Raw genomic sequence first — 16,862 nt, forward strand, 5'->3', positions numbered from 1 at the left:
GCCCAGGCCTCATTACCATAATCTGCCTGGCAACAAGCCGCGGCGTCGCGCGCTGATTGGCTGAAACTACTCCGCCAGCCACGATGGGGCACAGAACTCTTCAAGGAAAGGCTTGGAGCGCCCAGGTCAGGGGGCAGGGGCTCAGGGTGGGGGGAAGGGGGGGAACACCGCAATCCGCGAGGAGGGGAGTGGGGGGAGGGGGGCATCCTCTGCCCGGGTTTTTACTCCCACCTTCTGGTGGTGGCGACCAATCAGAGCCCCGCTCTCATCGCCGCCAGGGGTATCTCCGCCAACCAGGGCGCGCTTTTCATAGCGGGGCTCCGCCCCCCGTGGGGGAGGTGATGTGGGCACCGTGGGCAGTGCCCCCTACTGGGCGGGTGGGGGTGCGCCCGGCGCCCCCTGGTGGAGGGAAGGGGCGGGGCGGCGACACCTCCCACACCCCTCACTCCCAATTTTCCAGGACAGGTGGGGCCGGGGCCATCCCCCGCTCCATCCTGGCTGAGGAGGTGACTGACAAACTTGTGTGCTCCCATCCGTGATGCTCTGCAGCCCCTTCAGTGCTATCTGGCAGCCCCTTGGAGCATAATTACCTAAAAGTTTGTCAAAACCAGAGGATTCCACTGGAATTTTACTTAAATCTGATAAAGTAGAAGCTGAAATGTGAGCTATTAATATCTGTTGAAGGCCAACCCATGAGAAAATGTCTGCTAAAGGGCTCCTTCTGCCTAAAATGACCCTAAATGGTGCTGTAGATTAATTTTTTTCATGGTCCATGTGTCTGAGTCCTAGATGTCTGCTCAAAGGATAATAAACACAATTGTTCAAAAATGTAACTAATTGGTCATTCCAGTGCAGTTACTGCCATACTTGTGTTTGTTTAATCTATTTGTATTAGGGTAGCAAGGAAAAACATCCCTTTATTATTGCTCATTTATCATTAGCACACACTGAGATAGCTTTAATCAAGTAGGTTAGTGGATATTTAAGCCAGACAATCTTTAGGACTTTTTAGTTTTATTCTAAATGGCTTCATGGACTGCGTGTAAACCACTGTTCACTGCAGTGTGGGCAGCTACAGATCCCTCAATGGGCCATTGTGGCCAACTGACCAAAGCCCAGGAGGACAGGAAGGGGAAATTTGAGTTAAATATTAATCACTACTTTTACAGAACTGGTTCTGCTCAGTCTCTGTGCTGGGAGAACAGCGAGAGGGTCAGATCTTGGTGCCATGAGGTATAACTCTACATTATGTCTGTCCTTTTAAAGCCTGGAGTGGTCTTTTAAATTAAGAGCTGGTGTTGTAAATTAAAATCATCTCCTGCTGTACTGATCCCCTTCCATGAGCAATCAAAATTTCAAAAACAGCCCATAGAGATACAAATTTTCTAAACTGTGTTAACAAATTTGATCTTAAAATGTTGCATATGGGTTCACCTCAAGTCAGCAGAATTTGTTTAATATATATTAATATATTTAATATTTGTTTGGGTTTTTTTTCCCCTTAACTATACTTCTTTACACCTCTGGGCAGTTCTCTAAATTATGGGAGTCATGGAGACAATTTATTTCCCTGTCCCATAGAATCAGTTTCAATTTCATTATACCATGCAGAAGCTTTAGGAGAACAAGTACTACAAGGGAATACAAAAAAGCAAACAAAACTGCTTTATTTCTTATAAATTTTAAAAGCTGTGTGTGTTACTTTCTAAAAAAAATCAAAACGCATTTTTCTGGGGGTTTTCAGGAGTCTCCCTAACATTTTTGAAGACTCGGTGGCTCCACCCCAAGAGATGTAGTCTCACAGTGGAATATAAAAGTGTGCCCTTTCCTGAAACAGAGTTCACATTGAAAGTTGTTCCACAGGTTATTTCTTTCCCTTTGTAGTCAAATCAGTGCAAGTTCACTGTGGATGCACCAAGCTGCCAGATGCTGGTCTGATTCATCCCCTGCAATATCCATGTTATAAATCTGTATTGTGATATTGGCTTTCGCAATTATTAAGATGAATATTATATGTTAAATACTTTTTTGCTATGTATGTACTTTTTTTCTTGCTAACAAGTTTTAAGCTTAAAGGAATCTCCTAAGTACCAGCAAGGAAACCCCAGAGGGCAAAGACAGTGGGGCCCAAGCTGTTGTCAGTGGAAGAACAATAGAGCCCAAATTGTTATCTGAAGCCAAGATCAGGTCGTCGGCAACAGGGAGGAAAGATATGAAGCCCAGCTGCCCTCAAAGGAAGGATGAGGGGACTGTTATCAACACTGACCATTTGCAGAAGACAGGAAACCAGACTCAAAATAATGTTGGTCAGCAAGAATAATGATGACCAGCAGAAATAATGATTGTCAGCAAAAACAAAAACTATACAGATCATGTTCTAAATAGGTGGAACCAGGGAGGGGACATGCTAAATACTTGTTGAAAAAGTTTGAATATGCATTAAACCCTCACAGCAGGAGGGGATAAAAAGAGTGTTCCTGAGATACCAGGTGTGCTCTTGGCAGTGCACCAAGGCACCCGGCCATTTTAACCCTTTGCTTTATTTCCTTTGTCTCCTAATTGTCTTTTTGTTTATATTAAACTTTTTATAATTTATTAAGTGAATCTCATTTTTAATATCCAGCATCTGATATAATGCCTATTGTAATTCCCACATTTCATGTGTTGTTTCTGATGGCCCAGCACAGCCCCACAGCCTTGTGCTGGCAGAGAGGTCTTCACATGAGGTTCATTTATTTATTTCTAATCTACATAGTTCAAGTGAACTACATGAAATATACCTCTTCACCTCCAGTCTGGAAGGTGCTGTAACTCTCCTGAAAATCCTCCTTTCCCTGCTCAGCTCCCAGGCGATCAGATCCACGTCTCCATCCCTGCATCATCGCATTTGGATGCTGCTGCTGCAGCACTTTCTCTCATCTTACCTGTTCTGTCTGTTCCCTCTGGTCACGCCAACATTTATTTTTACACTAGTTCCCACACAGAAGCAAGCGTACTACTGACTGCCTTCTCTCCCCTTTTCAGATTCCAGGTGGAAAAGCACACTGGAACTCCACCCAATTTAATTTACTCATTAGTATCTTCTTGCCCTATTTTCCTTGGACCTCCTCACCCCTTCCTTTCCCCTAGGAAAACCACTCCTAAGTCTCTGCCTTAAAAACAAGCCTCGCACACCTGGACCCCACTGCCTAAAGCTGTTCCCCAACCCTCTCTCAGACCCCTTAGAAAGATTTTCTGGTTTTTTTCCCCCATTTACATGGACATTTCAGGTTTTGCTTGCATTATTGGATTTTTCTCCATGACATAATCCCATTATGAGGAATATATAGATTAAACATGACAAAGAAAAATGCTCAAGTTCTCTAAACTCATTTGAATTATAGAAGCAGCTACTGCCTCCCTGGCCCCGGTGACCTCCCAGTCTCATTCTGTGCATGACAAGTTGGTACTTAGGTCTAGATTCCCAAATTAAACTGTGCATGGAATTGGGCTACGCTTTGTGGCACCCACTTCCCACCCCCATGCAAGTCATCAGCTGGCTGTGATTTAAAACCCCAATCTAAAAGATGGAAAAATTTCAGCTCTGTCCCTGTGTCTGTTACAACCTGCTAAATTATAATGCAACTGAAATGTAATTACTCTTCATCCTGCACAGAGAACACAAAACATGAATTCACTAGTTTAGAGTAAACCACAATAAATTTAATTAAAGTGGCCTCATCTAAAACACATAGAAGTACAATAAAGTTATTTTATTTTGGTTCTCAGAATAATTCCTCCACAATAAGTTAGTCTTTTTTTTTTCTTTTATTATCCTGAATTAAACCCTTTAACTGGGAAAAAAAAAATACTAAAACAAGTTTGAGGGTGTTGTAACAGCATCTGGATAAACTCAAAATTTTAATTTTTTAAAAAAATTAAAAACATACCATTAGCTGAAGCATTCACCTCATGCATTCACTATTGGCTCTGTTTTTGCCTGGTTTGTCCCCAACCAAGTGGCATTTTTTTGTCCAATATTTAATAATAAAGAGGCAGAGAATAAGCCAGGAAACAACTTGCATTACACCCCTCCTCCCAAACCCCCCTAATTTTCACTGGTCATTTGGTAAAAGATACAGCAAGTTTTAGGAAAAGGCAGTTTTTCAGTTCACTGAAAATCTATTTAGCAAAGCCCTGTTGGGGTGTTGGGATAGGAAAAGTGAGTACTGATGCCAAAGTGCCTGCAGGAAAATATTTTGTCACTCACACACCAATATCTCCCGGACTCCATTAGAACAATATTTATAAAGGCAGCTGCTGCTCCTAATGATACCTTGAAAGTCCATGGTTTTAAGGAGACAGAAATCAACTGGGAGTTTGACATTTCACAGCTTTTGCTGCAAACTGTCTCTTTGCAAGATTCTGCAGGGTTAGAAAGTGATTTTTCCTTCTTGTGCTCAGCCGCTCCTGTGGAGGCTCAGCCTTTCCACAGGCAGCATATTGTGGTTCCTGTCAGCCCAGTTTAGGCAAATACAGGAACTCCAGTGCAACTCAGGAACTCCAGTTCCCTGCATTGCCAGATTTGTTCATTCCTGGAGCATTTCCCAGAAATCTGCGCTGGACAGATGTAGTTCAAATTCAGGTCAGCTACTTTTTTAGCTGGGATTACTGTTGATTTAGTGCACACATTTCTTCTCTGGAAAGGATCTCAGATACCATGATCCCAACAGCACTAAATTGCCAGCACCCAACGCTACCAGCTGATTTCCCACTGGAGTTCAGGTGTCTCCATGGCCCAGCCCTTGCTCTGTAGAAGCATTGCCATTATTAGGAAATAATTTGTGCATCAACTGCAAAATAAACACAGAGGGTGTTTGGGTTTCCTTTCCATTAAGCAGGCCAGAATGACTCCGAAAACTCTCCATGCTTTGAGATATTTCTAAGTTCATTAGAAAGTTAAATAAAATTTAATATTCTCTATTAAAATTATTCCTATAGTGCATTATACAAGCTTTCTAATTTTTCCAGAAGATTTGTCTCCAGCACTGGGAAAGGATTTGATACAGCAGCCTTTGAGAGCCTTTTTCAAGATGTGATGAGATGACAGTCAGCTTTCCCCCACCTTTGTCAGGAAAGAAAGGCTCTTCAGAGATCTTTTTCCTGGTTCTGCATACATTTGATAGATTAATAAAAGAGGCAACGTAAAAATATGTTCAGTGATAACTTATGGTAGATGTTTAGACAACAGCTGCATTTCCTTTAAAAAAAATTGTATTTTAAGATTTTATTTTGTACATGTACTAACGCTATACTCTGTTTATCTTGGCTTTTTAGAGAACAGCTAAAAGTAAGTCTTGTAGCTTGGAAAACTCTGTATCCTTTTTCAGTACGTATAAAGGCTAAAAATACTTATCTGTCAGATAGGCAGTCTTCCTCCTTCTGTATAAGTTAAAAATTAGAAGTCTGACTTTCTCATGGATATAGGAGCTGGCAAAGGGTTTCCAAGCTACCAAGTCATCTCCATCACAGATACCTCAGTGTATAACCTGAGCAGGCTTTCCCTGATAAGAAACTGATTCTTTCTTTCTTTCTTGCAGTTTTGAGCAAGAGACTAAACACATCATTGAAGACAAGTTGGTTCTTTTTTCTGAAGTCTGTTTCTACTTATTTAATCCATTTTAAGTAGGGTCTGTATCCTTACCCCAGTGTTTATTCTTCTGATGTATTTATCAACAGCAGTCACATCCTCCCCTCTGTTTTGTCAGACTACACAAACCATGTTTCTTTTGTTTCCTTCTAACACATTCCTCATGCCCAGCTCTCTACCCAGCCTCTGGGGTAGAGGCTCTAGTGGGGCAACAAGGCTTTTACAAAGAAGATTTCATTATAGATGATACAGTTTTAGAAATTGGTTGATTTTTAGGGGCAAAAAACATCCCCAGGGATATCTCCAGCTCTTATCTAAAAGCCTGGATTGCCAAGCTTGTGGAAATACTCAGCAGTTCCCATTACATCCTTCAGCACCTATGGAAGATGACTAAGGTTCATCTAGAGATGGCATCCAGAGAGCATTCAGAAATACAGATGAGCAGGCAAGTTCAAGAGGACAAGGCAGATCTAAGTCCAAAATTAGAATTAAATTTGTATGTTATGATGTAGGCTGGTAATAAAAGTATGACAAAATCCATTAATAACTTACCAAGTCTAGAACAATAAGCACAGACTCAAGAGCCATAGCTAGTTTCAATTTATACTAAGCTAAAACCCAATACTCCTCTAGAATTATTCAGACAAGAAGTAACAGCTCTGAGCTTGGCTTAAATAGGACTTCTGGGTTTATTGGGGGGGGGGGGGGGGAGAAGGGGGAGGTGTGGAAGTAGTGGTCACAGGTGAAGCTGCTCAGGATCAGGATTAGTGGCCTCTGAAGTCTAACTTAGTGCTGTAGTGCTGTTCAGGTGCTGAAAGCAGATCTTAGTCCTGACTTAGCCATGGATTCTTGGAGAAGTTGGTTTGGCTTTTTTTTCATAAAGGTGTAATTTGAGTATGTCTTAAATCTAATATTTGTATCATTATCCTATTTGTTAACAGCTCATAGGACTGGTGCAGAAAAAAAGAGACAATTGTGGTTGGCTTTTTTTTTTATTGATTTCAGTCTTTATTTATTGTGGTCTTAAGTCCTTCTTTAATTTTTTATTATAACATGTTAAAAATTAGGTCCTTGGAAAGAAAAACAGTGCTGGAATTTTTTTTCCACATTCTGGAACTTTAAGTGTAAGAACCACACCCGTTATGGTATGTGGATGGGGTTGTGTTGCTTGTCACCAACCTGGAGACTGGGATTTCTTGCGTGAGTCCTGACCCTGCAGCAGGTGCTGTCTGAGCAGACCCTGAAACTGGTATTTTAATACATTTTGGACTGCATTGAAAGTATTTTTGCAGCATGGTTCTCTGGAGTTGGATGTGTCCTTCAAGAGGGTAGTTGTCTAGGTAGAAGAGAAATGTTTGTTTAGTGAGTGATTAGTTTTAAAAGGAAGGAATGTTTTCTAACTTAACTGATTTGGAAGGTAAGTATATTCCACCCACACTGTAAGTGGAATTCACTATTCACATCTATTCAGACAGATGTCTGAATACCTTTGAAAACAGCTGGTTTAGGAAAACAGGAGGAATCAAATGGAGCAAGTGCCAGGATTTTTCAGGGAGTTAATGCTGCCTTATCTCTGAAGGTGATAAAAATAAAAGGATATCCTCTAAGACAGCCATTAGGATTGAAGCTGCAGCCTCTGCCAGGGTGTAGATGGCTACAAATAAGAAATTTCAGTAGTCACACAGACAGGAAAAACATAAGAATGTGCTGTTCAGGGGAAAAGCACAGAGCTGCCCAGAGCAGGGAATGCTGGAAGGGCTTCTGCTGTTCTTCAGTGAAACAACACTGGACGAAGGATGCCAATACTGTAGCCTGGGAAGAAATAACAAATTTGCTTCCCCAGTATCTTTTAGTGAACAGAAAATAACCTAATTATTTTGAGCCAGTCTTTTATCAGGAAATAATCCTCATTATCAAAGCTCAGGTGATGTTGTCCAGGTGTACCCAAATATTATGTATTCCAGGTGTGCCCAGGCACCTGGCAAGCCTGACCCAAAACAAAGGCGTTTTCTTCAAAGCAGCAGATTTACATGGTAAAGTTATGACAGGACTTTGCATTTCTCTGTTACTATGGAATTGTTAAACTGTTGCTTTGAACGCCTGTAACCCCAGCCTGCACATAGTGGAAAAATTCCAGATTTGCTTGCCTGAGCATGAGGCTGCAGTTCACAATAAAAGGTTTGCAGCAGTTCCAGATGAGTGTGCTTGTGTGTCCTGCATTGTGTCAGGTTTGCTTTGCCTTTATTTTGCAGGGAGACTTGTTTCCAGAGTTTTACTGTTAGAGTACAATTGGTATTTCCCAGGGCTTTAAAATCTGTTTTCTTGGGAAGACTGTCTCTAAAGCCAGTACACCCCACTGAGAACTCAGATAGGATCTGGACTCTTCAGGTTTATCATAAGATCCCAGACTTTAATCCCTGACTTCCAAAATCTGCTGCTTAGTGAATTTGCCTTAATAATAGAGCATGGTAATAGCAATGGCATTTCTCAAAGCAAACTTTGTAGTAGTTTTAATTGAGAGACTTGCCAGCTGCCAGCCTGGCCCCTCAGAAGCTGATTTTTACACTGAAATGTCTTTGCCACTGAGGTAAGATTATCTTGAAAGTTATTTGTATAGTTGCTGAGGTATTCAGGAAGGCAAAGGACAGGAATAGGCCTAAGATGACAAGGTCATTTTTCACTACTTGGATCAGCTTGATACAGGCTGAATTCATCTCCCTGGTGAGTTCTGTTTCACCCGAGAATACCCGAAAGGTTGAATGAGCTGCTTCACATCCTAGTGGTTCTCTTCAACCTTCAAACACTGTAAATGCACAGAGAGGAGCAGCTGTGGCTGCCCCATCCCTGGAAGTGTTCACAGCCGTGTTGGATGGGGCTCGGAGCAACATGGGATGGTGGAAGTTGTCCCTGCCTATGGCAGGGGTGGAATGGGATGGGTTTGGGGTCACTTCCAATCCAAACCACTCTGGAATTCTGTGATTTCCTGTATTCATCTCTGCACTGAATTCCACATCCTGTCTCTTCTCTCCTCTTTCCTCATTAATACCTTGCAGAACTTTTAGGAACTGTGCTGGTGATGCCTGTTTCTCTTTTTTTCCCCTATCACTTCCCTAGTTTTATTTTAACCTGTTTACTTTCTCTTTTAGTGTAGAAGAAAGTATTTTAAAATAACACTATTTCATTTACTATAGAGCAACTGCAACACAGAAAAAACACATGGAAGGTGTAATTAAGACTAAAACTCAATTCAGTATCTCTGTGACACCTGCTGGGAATTTATCTCCTTTCAATGTTTTTCTCCAGGTTTTATTTCACAGCTGGCATGTTGGTTGATAATAGAAATACAAAATAAAAAATAATGAAAAAGCCCTGTGCTGTACAGAATGCTATCTTCTCTCAGCATGGAATCCTCAATAGTGAATCATGCAATTGTTGAAAAGCTATTGGCAAACTCTGGATTTGAAGGTGGAAAAAAGACATAATGTGCAATAGTTTTCCTTACCTGATTTTAAAGAAACATCTTCCCAATGAAGACAACAACTTACATAGTCATAAATTCATTTGAATCTTATTTTTCATTGCTTTACTTCTTGGATGCTCCGTTGGCAAATTACTTCTGGCCCTGTGCCAGATGCTGTTTCCATTCACAATGAAGTAACAGTCCTCTGTGGGTGATATCATAGTACCATACCACAGCCCTTATTGTCACTTCTCAAATTTAACACACTGAAATACGTTCTTTGTTGATTGTTTGGGGACTTTCAGATCTAGGGTTTCACTGAAGTCAGTCTAACAAAAAAAAAAAAGAGAGAACAGAGCCTGGAGAACTTGGACAGTTTGCAATGTGCAGAAAAACATGGAAACGAAGGGCAAAAATTAAAAAAAAATTATATATTTGATATATTCTTGTAGAGAGGGAAAGCTTGAAATGACTTGAAATAAGTCATTGTTTTTTAGGTTTTGAGGTGGCACAGATTTATTATTTTTATTATTAAAATAATAATAATAATGTATAATATATAATATTAAAATAAAATAATAATAATTTATTATTATTATTTATTACTGACCCTGCCAAGAGATCTACCCACATGATTTTTCTAGATTTTTTCTAGCACATGGTGTAGGGCAGGCAAACCCCTGGCTACTCCCCTTTCACCCCCGACATGTGCTCTCTGGCTGCAGCTCTGCACCTATGTACCAAAGGAAGTGCATCCAAATACAAAATAATTATACAAAAAAATAACAAATACAAATAACAAATAGTTTATCAACCTGATCCCAGGTAAGCCCTTCTAAACATAGACCAGGAGCTCCACAGTTGCTTGCTGTGATCTGTAGTTTTCATCTGAAAAATTCAGTTTATGAAAACTGGTGGATGTGTTTGAGCCAGTGTCTGTGTGCATAGAAGTGATTCTTTTGAAGGGTTATGTAAAGATATATTTTCCAGAATACAGAACAAATAGAAGGAATCTGGTTGAGGTACTTAAGGCCTGATCATGCAAGGAGTGGAACACTCTGAATTTTAAATGCAGATTACAATACTTGGATCCCCAGGTCCCTGTAAGGTTGCAGGGGTGTATTTGTGTATGTATGTGTTTAAGCATAAATTGATCTAAGGACATAATGATATATGCTTATTTTTCCCCCCGTTAGAAGTTAAAAAGGTAGTTATGAAAAAGAAAGGGAGAAAGGGAGATGGAAGACTTTTGCAATTGGTTAGCAAATATTGAGTTAACATCTTTGCTAAGCAGCTACATTTTTTTGGATTGCTTTTTAGTCTTCCCAGTTGACAAGGAGCTGGCAAATGGGTCTGTCGTCCAGCTGTATTTTCAGTAAGTATGGAAAAGATCTCGTTAGACTTCTTAACAGAAGTGAGTGTCTTATTTATCATACACAGTAAAATATTGATGTATCTAAATATACTGATCTATGAGATTTTAAAAAATAGAAAACTTGGTGAAATTTTGCCCTTGCTGTTGTCCACTGAGAGTGTACCAGGTGGCATGTTGAGGAAGAATTTAGCCAAAAGCAATTTTGAGGGAAAACTATTAAAATATAGATGAATGAAGGTGTAATAAATGGAATTGTTTCGTGCTAACTAAATTGTAACAGTTATTAAAGTTATTATTAGAAGCAATCAAAAGAATCGTGTTACAAGACAGATGCACAGCTTTACAGATGTTACATGTTAAAATTGAGGTACAGGATGTAGTTTGGAAGATAAGTGATGTCCCAAGACAAAAACAGCCTTGAGATGGACAAAATTAGAACGACTTTAGGCATTGGGCCTAAAAATCAGTAAATATCAGACTAATAAGTAGACTTACATAACACAAGGCTTAGTACGCACACACAAACCTGTAAGGTTATCCAAAGGACAACGAGGAAGAGCAGAAGCCTTTGCCAAAAGACCACCAAAAGAAGACTGAAGACCCCTTAGCAACAAGTGAGGCATGTGCCGTGAAAAAAAGTGATGTAAAGCCAGAAAAATCGGAAATAGGAGGAAACGTATGGGAAGCATTAATGAATATGTATAAGCACACGGTATACAAGTTTAGCTTGAAGTGCTTTGTTTTGTACGTGAGGCGGGGTAAGAAACCCCCTCCGTACCCCGTTCGGTTTTGTACATGAGGTGGGGTAACAAGCCCTCCCCGTACCCCAGTCAGTTTTGCTTATGCTTTAAGTATTAAGTAATACTAGCAGATTATATATATAAATATAAATTAATATCTATAAAGTTATATTTATTTATATATAAATAAATTTATATATCAATTTATACATATATAAATTGTAATTTTTATTAAATTATATTCTGCTACTAAACTATACTCTTTTATACCAAATTACTATTCAATTTACTAAATTGTATTCATTTTTAATTAAGCTGCCATTAACCCAAGGGACCTAGTTGTCAAAATTCTAATTTCATTTATAACAAAGATGTCTTCTGACCCCAAGAATCTGTATTCATGTGGCAAAGGATTCATTACTCACACTGCATTGCTTTCTGATATATATTTTTGTATCATCATTTCCCATTTGAAATTCAGCTCTTAAATCCCAAAAGGGAATTTGCTGGCAGTTAATTAGCCAAATAGCTACATCTTGGTGGAGACCTTGGAGAGTCAACCAAGTGACTGGGACGAGGCAGGAAAGCCTAGAGTTGGAGGAAGCCTTGTAATTTGCCTCCAAAAACGCTGAATACGCTGATACGAGTGTGAAGCTCTCCTGCAAAATGGTGTTTTTCGTTATTGTGGGGCAAAATGTCTTTAATGTTGGGAGAGAAAAGGGATCTTCAAGCCTTGGCAAGCTGCAATGGCAAAAGATGGTTGTGATGGCTCTTCTCTCTTCCCATGAGGGAAAATCATGGTAAAATAAAAGGAGCAACTTCAAATTCTTGCAACTTTTGCAAGATATGGGAAAGACTATTGGAAGGTTGTAGGACAGGGATTTTGTTAAAGATCTCTCAGGAGCTGACTCATCTTCTGAGAAAATGTGATTCAGAAAGAGGTTGTTCTCCCCCTCAGGCCACAGGTTTGGGGTGGAAATTGTAGGCGGTCCCCTCCTTCCTTTGGAGACACTGGGATTCAGCTTCTACTTGCATGTCCTAGTTCCTTTCAGCTGTGTCCTGCTCTTTGCCTTTATTCAACTGACACTGACTTCAAATACATGTATTTCTTTATTTCTTATTGTTAAGAGAACCTATGTTCAAACTTCCTGCTGCCTTAGGAGTTTAAAAGCTGCCAAAGCACTGCTGCATCTCACTTCTTGAGGCCCTCCAAAGAACTCTGTTTCAAAGGTTATAAAAACCCTAGAGCACAATACAAAGCCTCTCTCTTGAATGAGTTTGTAAGTGAATAGCTCTGTAGAGCCCTGGGTGTATTTGGGGCATTGAAATAAAAACCTTGCGGAGCAAAGTCTATAAATATGAATTCTTGTGCCTGAGAATTCCTGTATACCACTGATTTTCATCAGTTGAAGACTAGGCTGCTACTCAGAAAAGACCCTGCAGTTCCTTCCCAACGTTGGGTTTGGTGATAGTGCCTAAGGGAAAAGCTGCAGGTCCTATGTCTCCAGGTGTGCATTTCCAGCACCTAAAGTCAATATTCCTGAGTTGAAATAAGAAGGATGACTCACTGTTTGAGAACTGTGAGGCCCCAATGATGATTGCAACAGGAAATGTCTTAATATTTATTATTAAATAGAATGATGCAAAATGCAGCCTTCTGTACTGATACCAAATTAAAGTAAGGAAGGGACTTTTGGAGTTATTCTGCTTTTAAGTGCAACAGGAAAAAAAAGTGCTTAAAGGTACCAGGCAGCTGATGGAAAACTATAGTTCCTAGTAATCTGTATTATCAGTCATGATGTGTCTCCTAGACATTTTAAATTCCTTATTGCCTGCTCCTGTGTCATAAGTTCCTTCTCATACACCCTGTTCTTGCAAACTGAGTAACTGCTCAAACAAGTGATTGGGGGTGAAATAAGAGGTGTGCCATGAAACAGCTTGTTAGCACAGGCAGTTCCATGGTTCCTGGTGGAACAGGTGCTGAATCGGACCTGATTGCAGAGGGATGGATCAATTTTTTGCTGTTGAATTACACTTCAAAGACGCAAATGGTTGCACATTAACTTAGCAGGATGTGCTGGTTTTGCATTAATTGATATTTAGTAAGAAGGAAGAAACCACCCACAGAAATGATTTTGCTGAGAGAAGCTGCTGAGAGCTTCCCCTGTGCCTGGAAAAAAACAATAGCTGGCTAGTTCTGAGAACTGACAACTGATGAAACCATTTAGAAGTTGGATCAGCCTCTGTGCTATCCACATTCTAAAAACCGACAAGGCCGGGAAAGCTCTCTCTTAGCTCCTGGCCCGGAACAGGTAACTGGGGGCTGGCCCCTGCTCGGGCCGGGCCGGGCCGGGCTGTGGCGCTGGCCCCTCCCGGGAATCCCTCCGGCTCCCGTTCCGCCGTGGTGCCTGCGGCCCCTTCCCGGGGAGCCCGCGAGGCCTTTTCCAGCGTCAGCTCCCGGCTCAGCTGAGATTCTGCCGCTGCTGGCTTTCTCAAATTGCCAGGCAGGGGGAGGGGAAGCCATCGGCCCGAGGCGTGCTGCCTCTGAGTGCTAGCCTGGCTGCTGAGATCCTAGCCATCCTCCCGCAGCGCAGCCTCCGGCCGCTGCCCCCGGCAGAGATCACATAGGCATCCGCAGGCCTGGGTAAGATTTAACCCTTTCAGTGCACAGATGAGACCTGAAGACCTGGATCCTCTCTCAAGGGAGAGAAACGGACATAGTGATGTAATAAATGGAATTGTTTCGTGCTAACTAAATTGTAACAGTTATTAAAGGTATTATTAGAAGCAATCAAAAGAATCAGTGTTACAAGACAGATGCACAGCTTTACAGATGTTACATGTTAAAATTGAGGTACAGGATGTAGTTTGGAAGATAAGTGATGTCCCAAGACAAAAACAGCCTTGAGATGGACAAAATTAGAACGACTTTAGGCATTGGGCCTAAAAATCAGTAAATATCAGACTAATAAGTAGACTTACATAACACAAGGCTTAGTACGCACACACAAACCTGTAAGGTTATCCAAAGGACAACGAGGAAGAGGAGAAGCCTTTGCCAAAAGACCACCAAAAGAAGACTGAAGACCCCTTAGCAACAAGTGAGGCATGTGCCGTGAAAAAAAGTGATGTAAAGCCAGAAAAATCGGAAATAGGAGGAAACGTATGGGAAGCATTAATGAATATGTATAAGCACACGGTATACAAGTTTAGCTTGAAGTGCTTTGTTTTGTACGTGAGGTGGGGTGGGAAGCCCTCCCTGTAGCCCTGCTGGATTTGCTTATGCTTTAATAATACTTAATTACTGGTAGATTATATATATAAATTATAAATATATATATTTTTACTAAATTATATTCTTTTATTAAACTATACTCTTTTATACCAAATTACTATTCTATTTATTAAATTGTATTCATTTTTAATTAAGCTGCCATTAACCCAAGGGACCTAATTGTCAACATTCTAATTTCATTAATAACAGTAACAACACATAGACAGACAACATGAAGACACCAAGGTCAGTGAAGAAGGAGTCAAGTCTCGGAAGGAGAATGAGGAGATGCCTGGAATTGAGGCTGAATGCTCTTTTCGTAGGCCATTGAGATGGACTATGACACACTGGAATACCCCCTTTAATTCATGAGAAAGTATGGGGGAATGGAGTGTTCAAACTGTAGATGTGAGCAGACATATTGATGATGAAGCAAAATAGATACTGAAGGGACTGATCCCATGAGAAGCTTGAACAGAGGGGAGAGAGTGATGAAGACCCTTTGCCCCCAGGGAGAGAAGAAGACCTCTGTTCCCAGAGATAAAGATGATCGCAGAGATAGATGAAGAGAACCTTTGCTTTTGAACAGCTCATCCTTAAAATAATATCCCAGAATTTGACATGGCCCATAAATGCAGCTGTAGGTGGGCTGTGAAAATGGGAGGAGTTTCACGATTGCAGATCTTTCCCCAGGCAGCTGCTATTCGTGGAAATGAAAAACCACAGGAGAACTGTTTCTTGTGGAGAAGTCTCCATGGCATGGCAAGAGAAAGCTCCTCTCCCTACAAGAACTGGTGAAAGACTATTGTAAAATTGGTAAATGTTTTAAAATCTCAGGTTTTGTCTCTATGTTGTCAGTTGGGAAAGAAAAGAAGTCAGGTGGGGGGAGGAAAAAGGTTCTGAAGGTTTTATTCTGATGCTTCTTATTCTTTTAGTCCTGTTAATAAAGTTTTCTTCATACATTTTAAGTTTTAAGCCTGTTTTGCCCTTCTCCTAATCCCTATCTCACAGCAAGAAATGAGTAAGTGCACTGATGATTTTAGTCAGTGCTAAACCCACCACATTATTTGGTGCACTGGCCAGGAAACTCAAATCAGCAAACCAAAACCACTACATGGGACAAGTCTTGAGGTTTTTATATTCCATGTTGTTCATTGCTGTGCTATTTGTTATGATGATTTGGCTTTTAATCTACCAGTGAATACTGAATGAAGAATTAAACCATGAATCAGATTTCTTCTGTTGCTTGCCACTAACACAAGCAATTTTTATTTTCAGTTTCAGCTTTCTTTTACAGTAGAGGACAAAAATAAATTATGAGTGAAAAGAAGTTAAAATTATTATTCTCAAGCAAGTATCCTGCATCAATGCTTAATCCTTCCATTATGTCTGATATCATTAGTCATTCTACTGTAATATTTGACACATACGTTTGTGGGACAAATTAGGATCTAATATAAAAGCTGCAGTAATACTGACTTATGTGAAACTGCAGCTAATTATAACATATTTGAATTTTCATCTTTCAAAAAAGACCTCTATAAAATGAACAACCTTTCAGATTGCTGAAATGACTGAGGCAAGCAGAGGAGGGTTGAGGGAAGAAACATCAAGGACAACAAGAGAAATCTCAGTGCTATAATGAGCCAGTATCAGGTGTTAATGGATTCTTTTTAATCGTGGGCTTTTTCAGGTGGCTTCTCTACCACAGGTGTGGGGTTCAGCTTATTTAAGTTGGAAAGGTTTGGTTGCCTTTATATATGAATGACTGATTCTGCCATCTTTAGAGGTTAAATGTCACTTTAGTCTTCACAGGTGGACTGGAAGAGATGAAGGAGTCAAGATGCCATTGCAGGAAGGTATGTATCACCAAGCAAGAGGATGAGAGTTCACTAAATATTTTCTGCAAAGCAGCCTCTCCTTCCTCTCTCCCCACTGTGTTGTAGACCTCTAGACCCTCAGTCTTTTGAATTCTCTGTGTCAGGTTAAATGTGTTCAATTCCTTGGAGAAGCATCAGGCATTGCTCTGCCTTGAGATCCTGCCAGTGCTCAAAACCTTGGATCCGTCTGGAGAGAGAAAATGAGCAGCATAAATTCCCAGCTTGTGTATTAGCTAAAAAAGTTGTTAATCTCTACTATTTCTGCATTTGGGATCCTCAGACTGAGTGTGGGCTCATTAGTCTGTTGAATTATATATCAGAAGTAATTTCTTTTCCTGGGAAGTGAATCCTACATATGTGCAACTCGATTCCAAAATGGATTCCTTGTGTCTCAGACATTGCTGTTGCCTTAGATAGTCTTCAGAAAAACAAATTGTCTAATTAAATTCACCATTGGTTTTGCCCCCCATCTAGAAATGAGAGGAGATCATAGATTTAGCACAT

The 16,862-nt window shown here is 40.4% G+C and overlaps 1 protein-coding gene and 1 long non-coding RNA gene across 2 annotated transcripts in view; one reads left to right on the top strand and one right to left on the bottom strand.

The window, feature by feature from the left end:
- Nucleotides 1-82, bottom strand: part of PRDM10 (PR/SET domain 10) — a 45,012-nt gene extending 44,930 nt beyond the window's left edge. The window contains exon 1 of the mRNA XM_088066743.1: nucleotides 17-82. The gene's annotated coding sequence lies outside the window, so the exon portion shown is untranslated. The remainder of the gene's footprint in view (nucleotides 1-16) is intronic.
- LOC148182578 (uncharacterized) lies at nucleotides 48-15,453 on the top strand. Its single transcript, XR_015774506.1, has 3 exons — nucleotides 48-125; nucleotides 10,410-10,464; nucleotides 14,689-15,453. It is a non-coding gene; the product is annotated as an uncharacterized LOC148182578 (long non-coding RNA).
- The last annotated feature ends 1,409 nt before the right edge of the window (nucleotides 15,454-16,862 follow it).

This window comes from Pseudopodoces humilis, chromosome 25 (assembly GCF_049639895.1).
Source record: "Pseudopodoces humilis isolate 2021_Gansu_Grassland_sample_001 chromosome 25, ASM4963989v1, whole genome shotgun sequence".
Lineage (NCBI taxonomy): Eukaryota > Metazoa > Chordata > Aves > Passeriformes > Paridae > Pseudopodoces > Pseudopodoces humilis.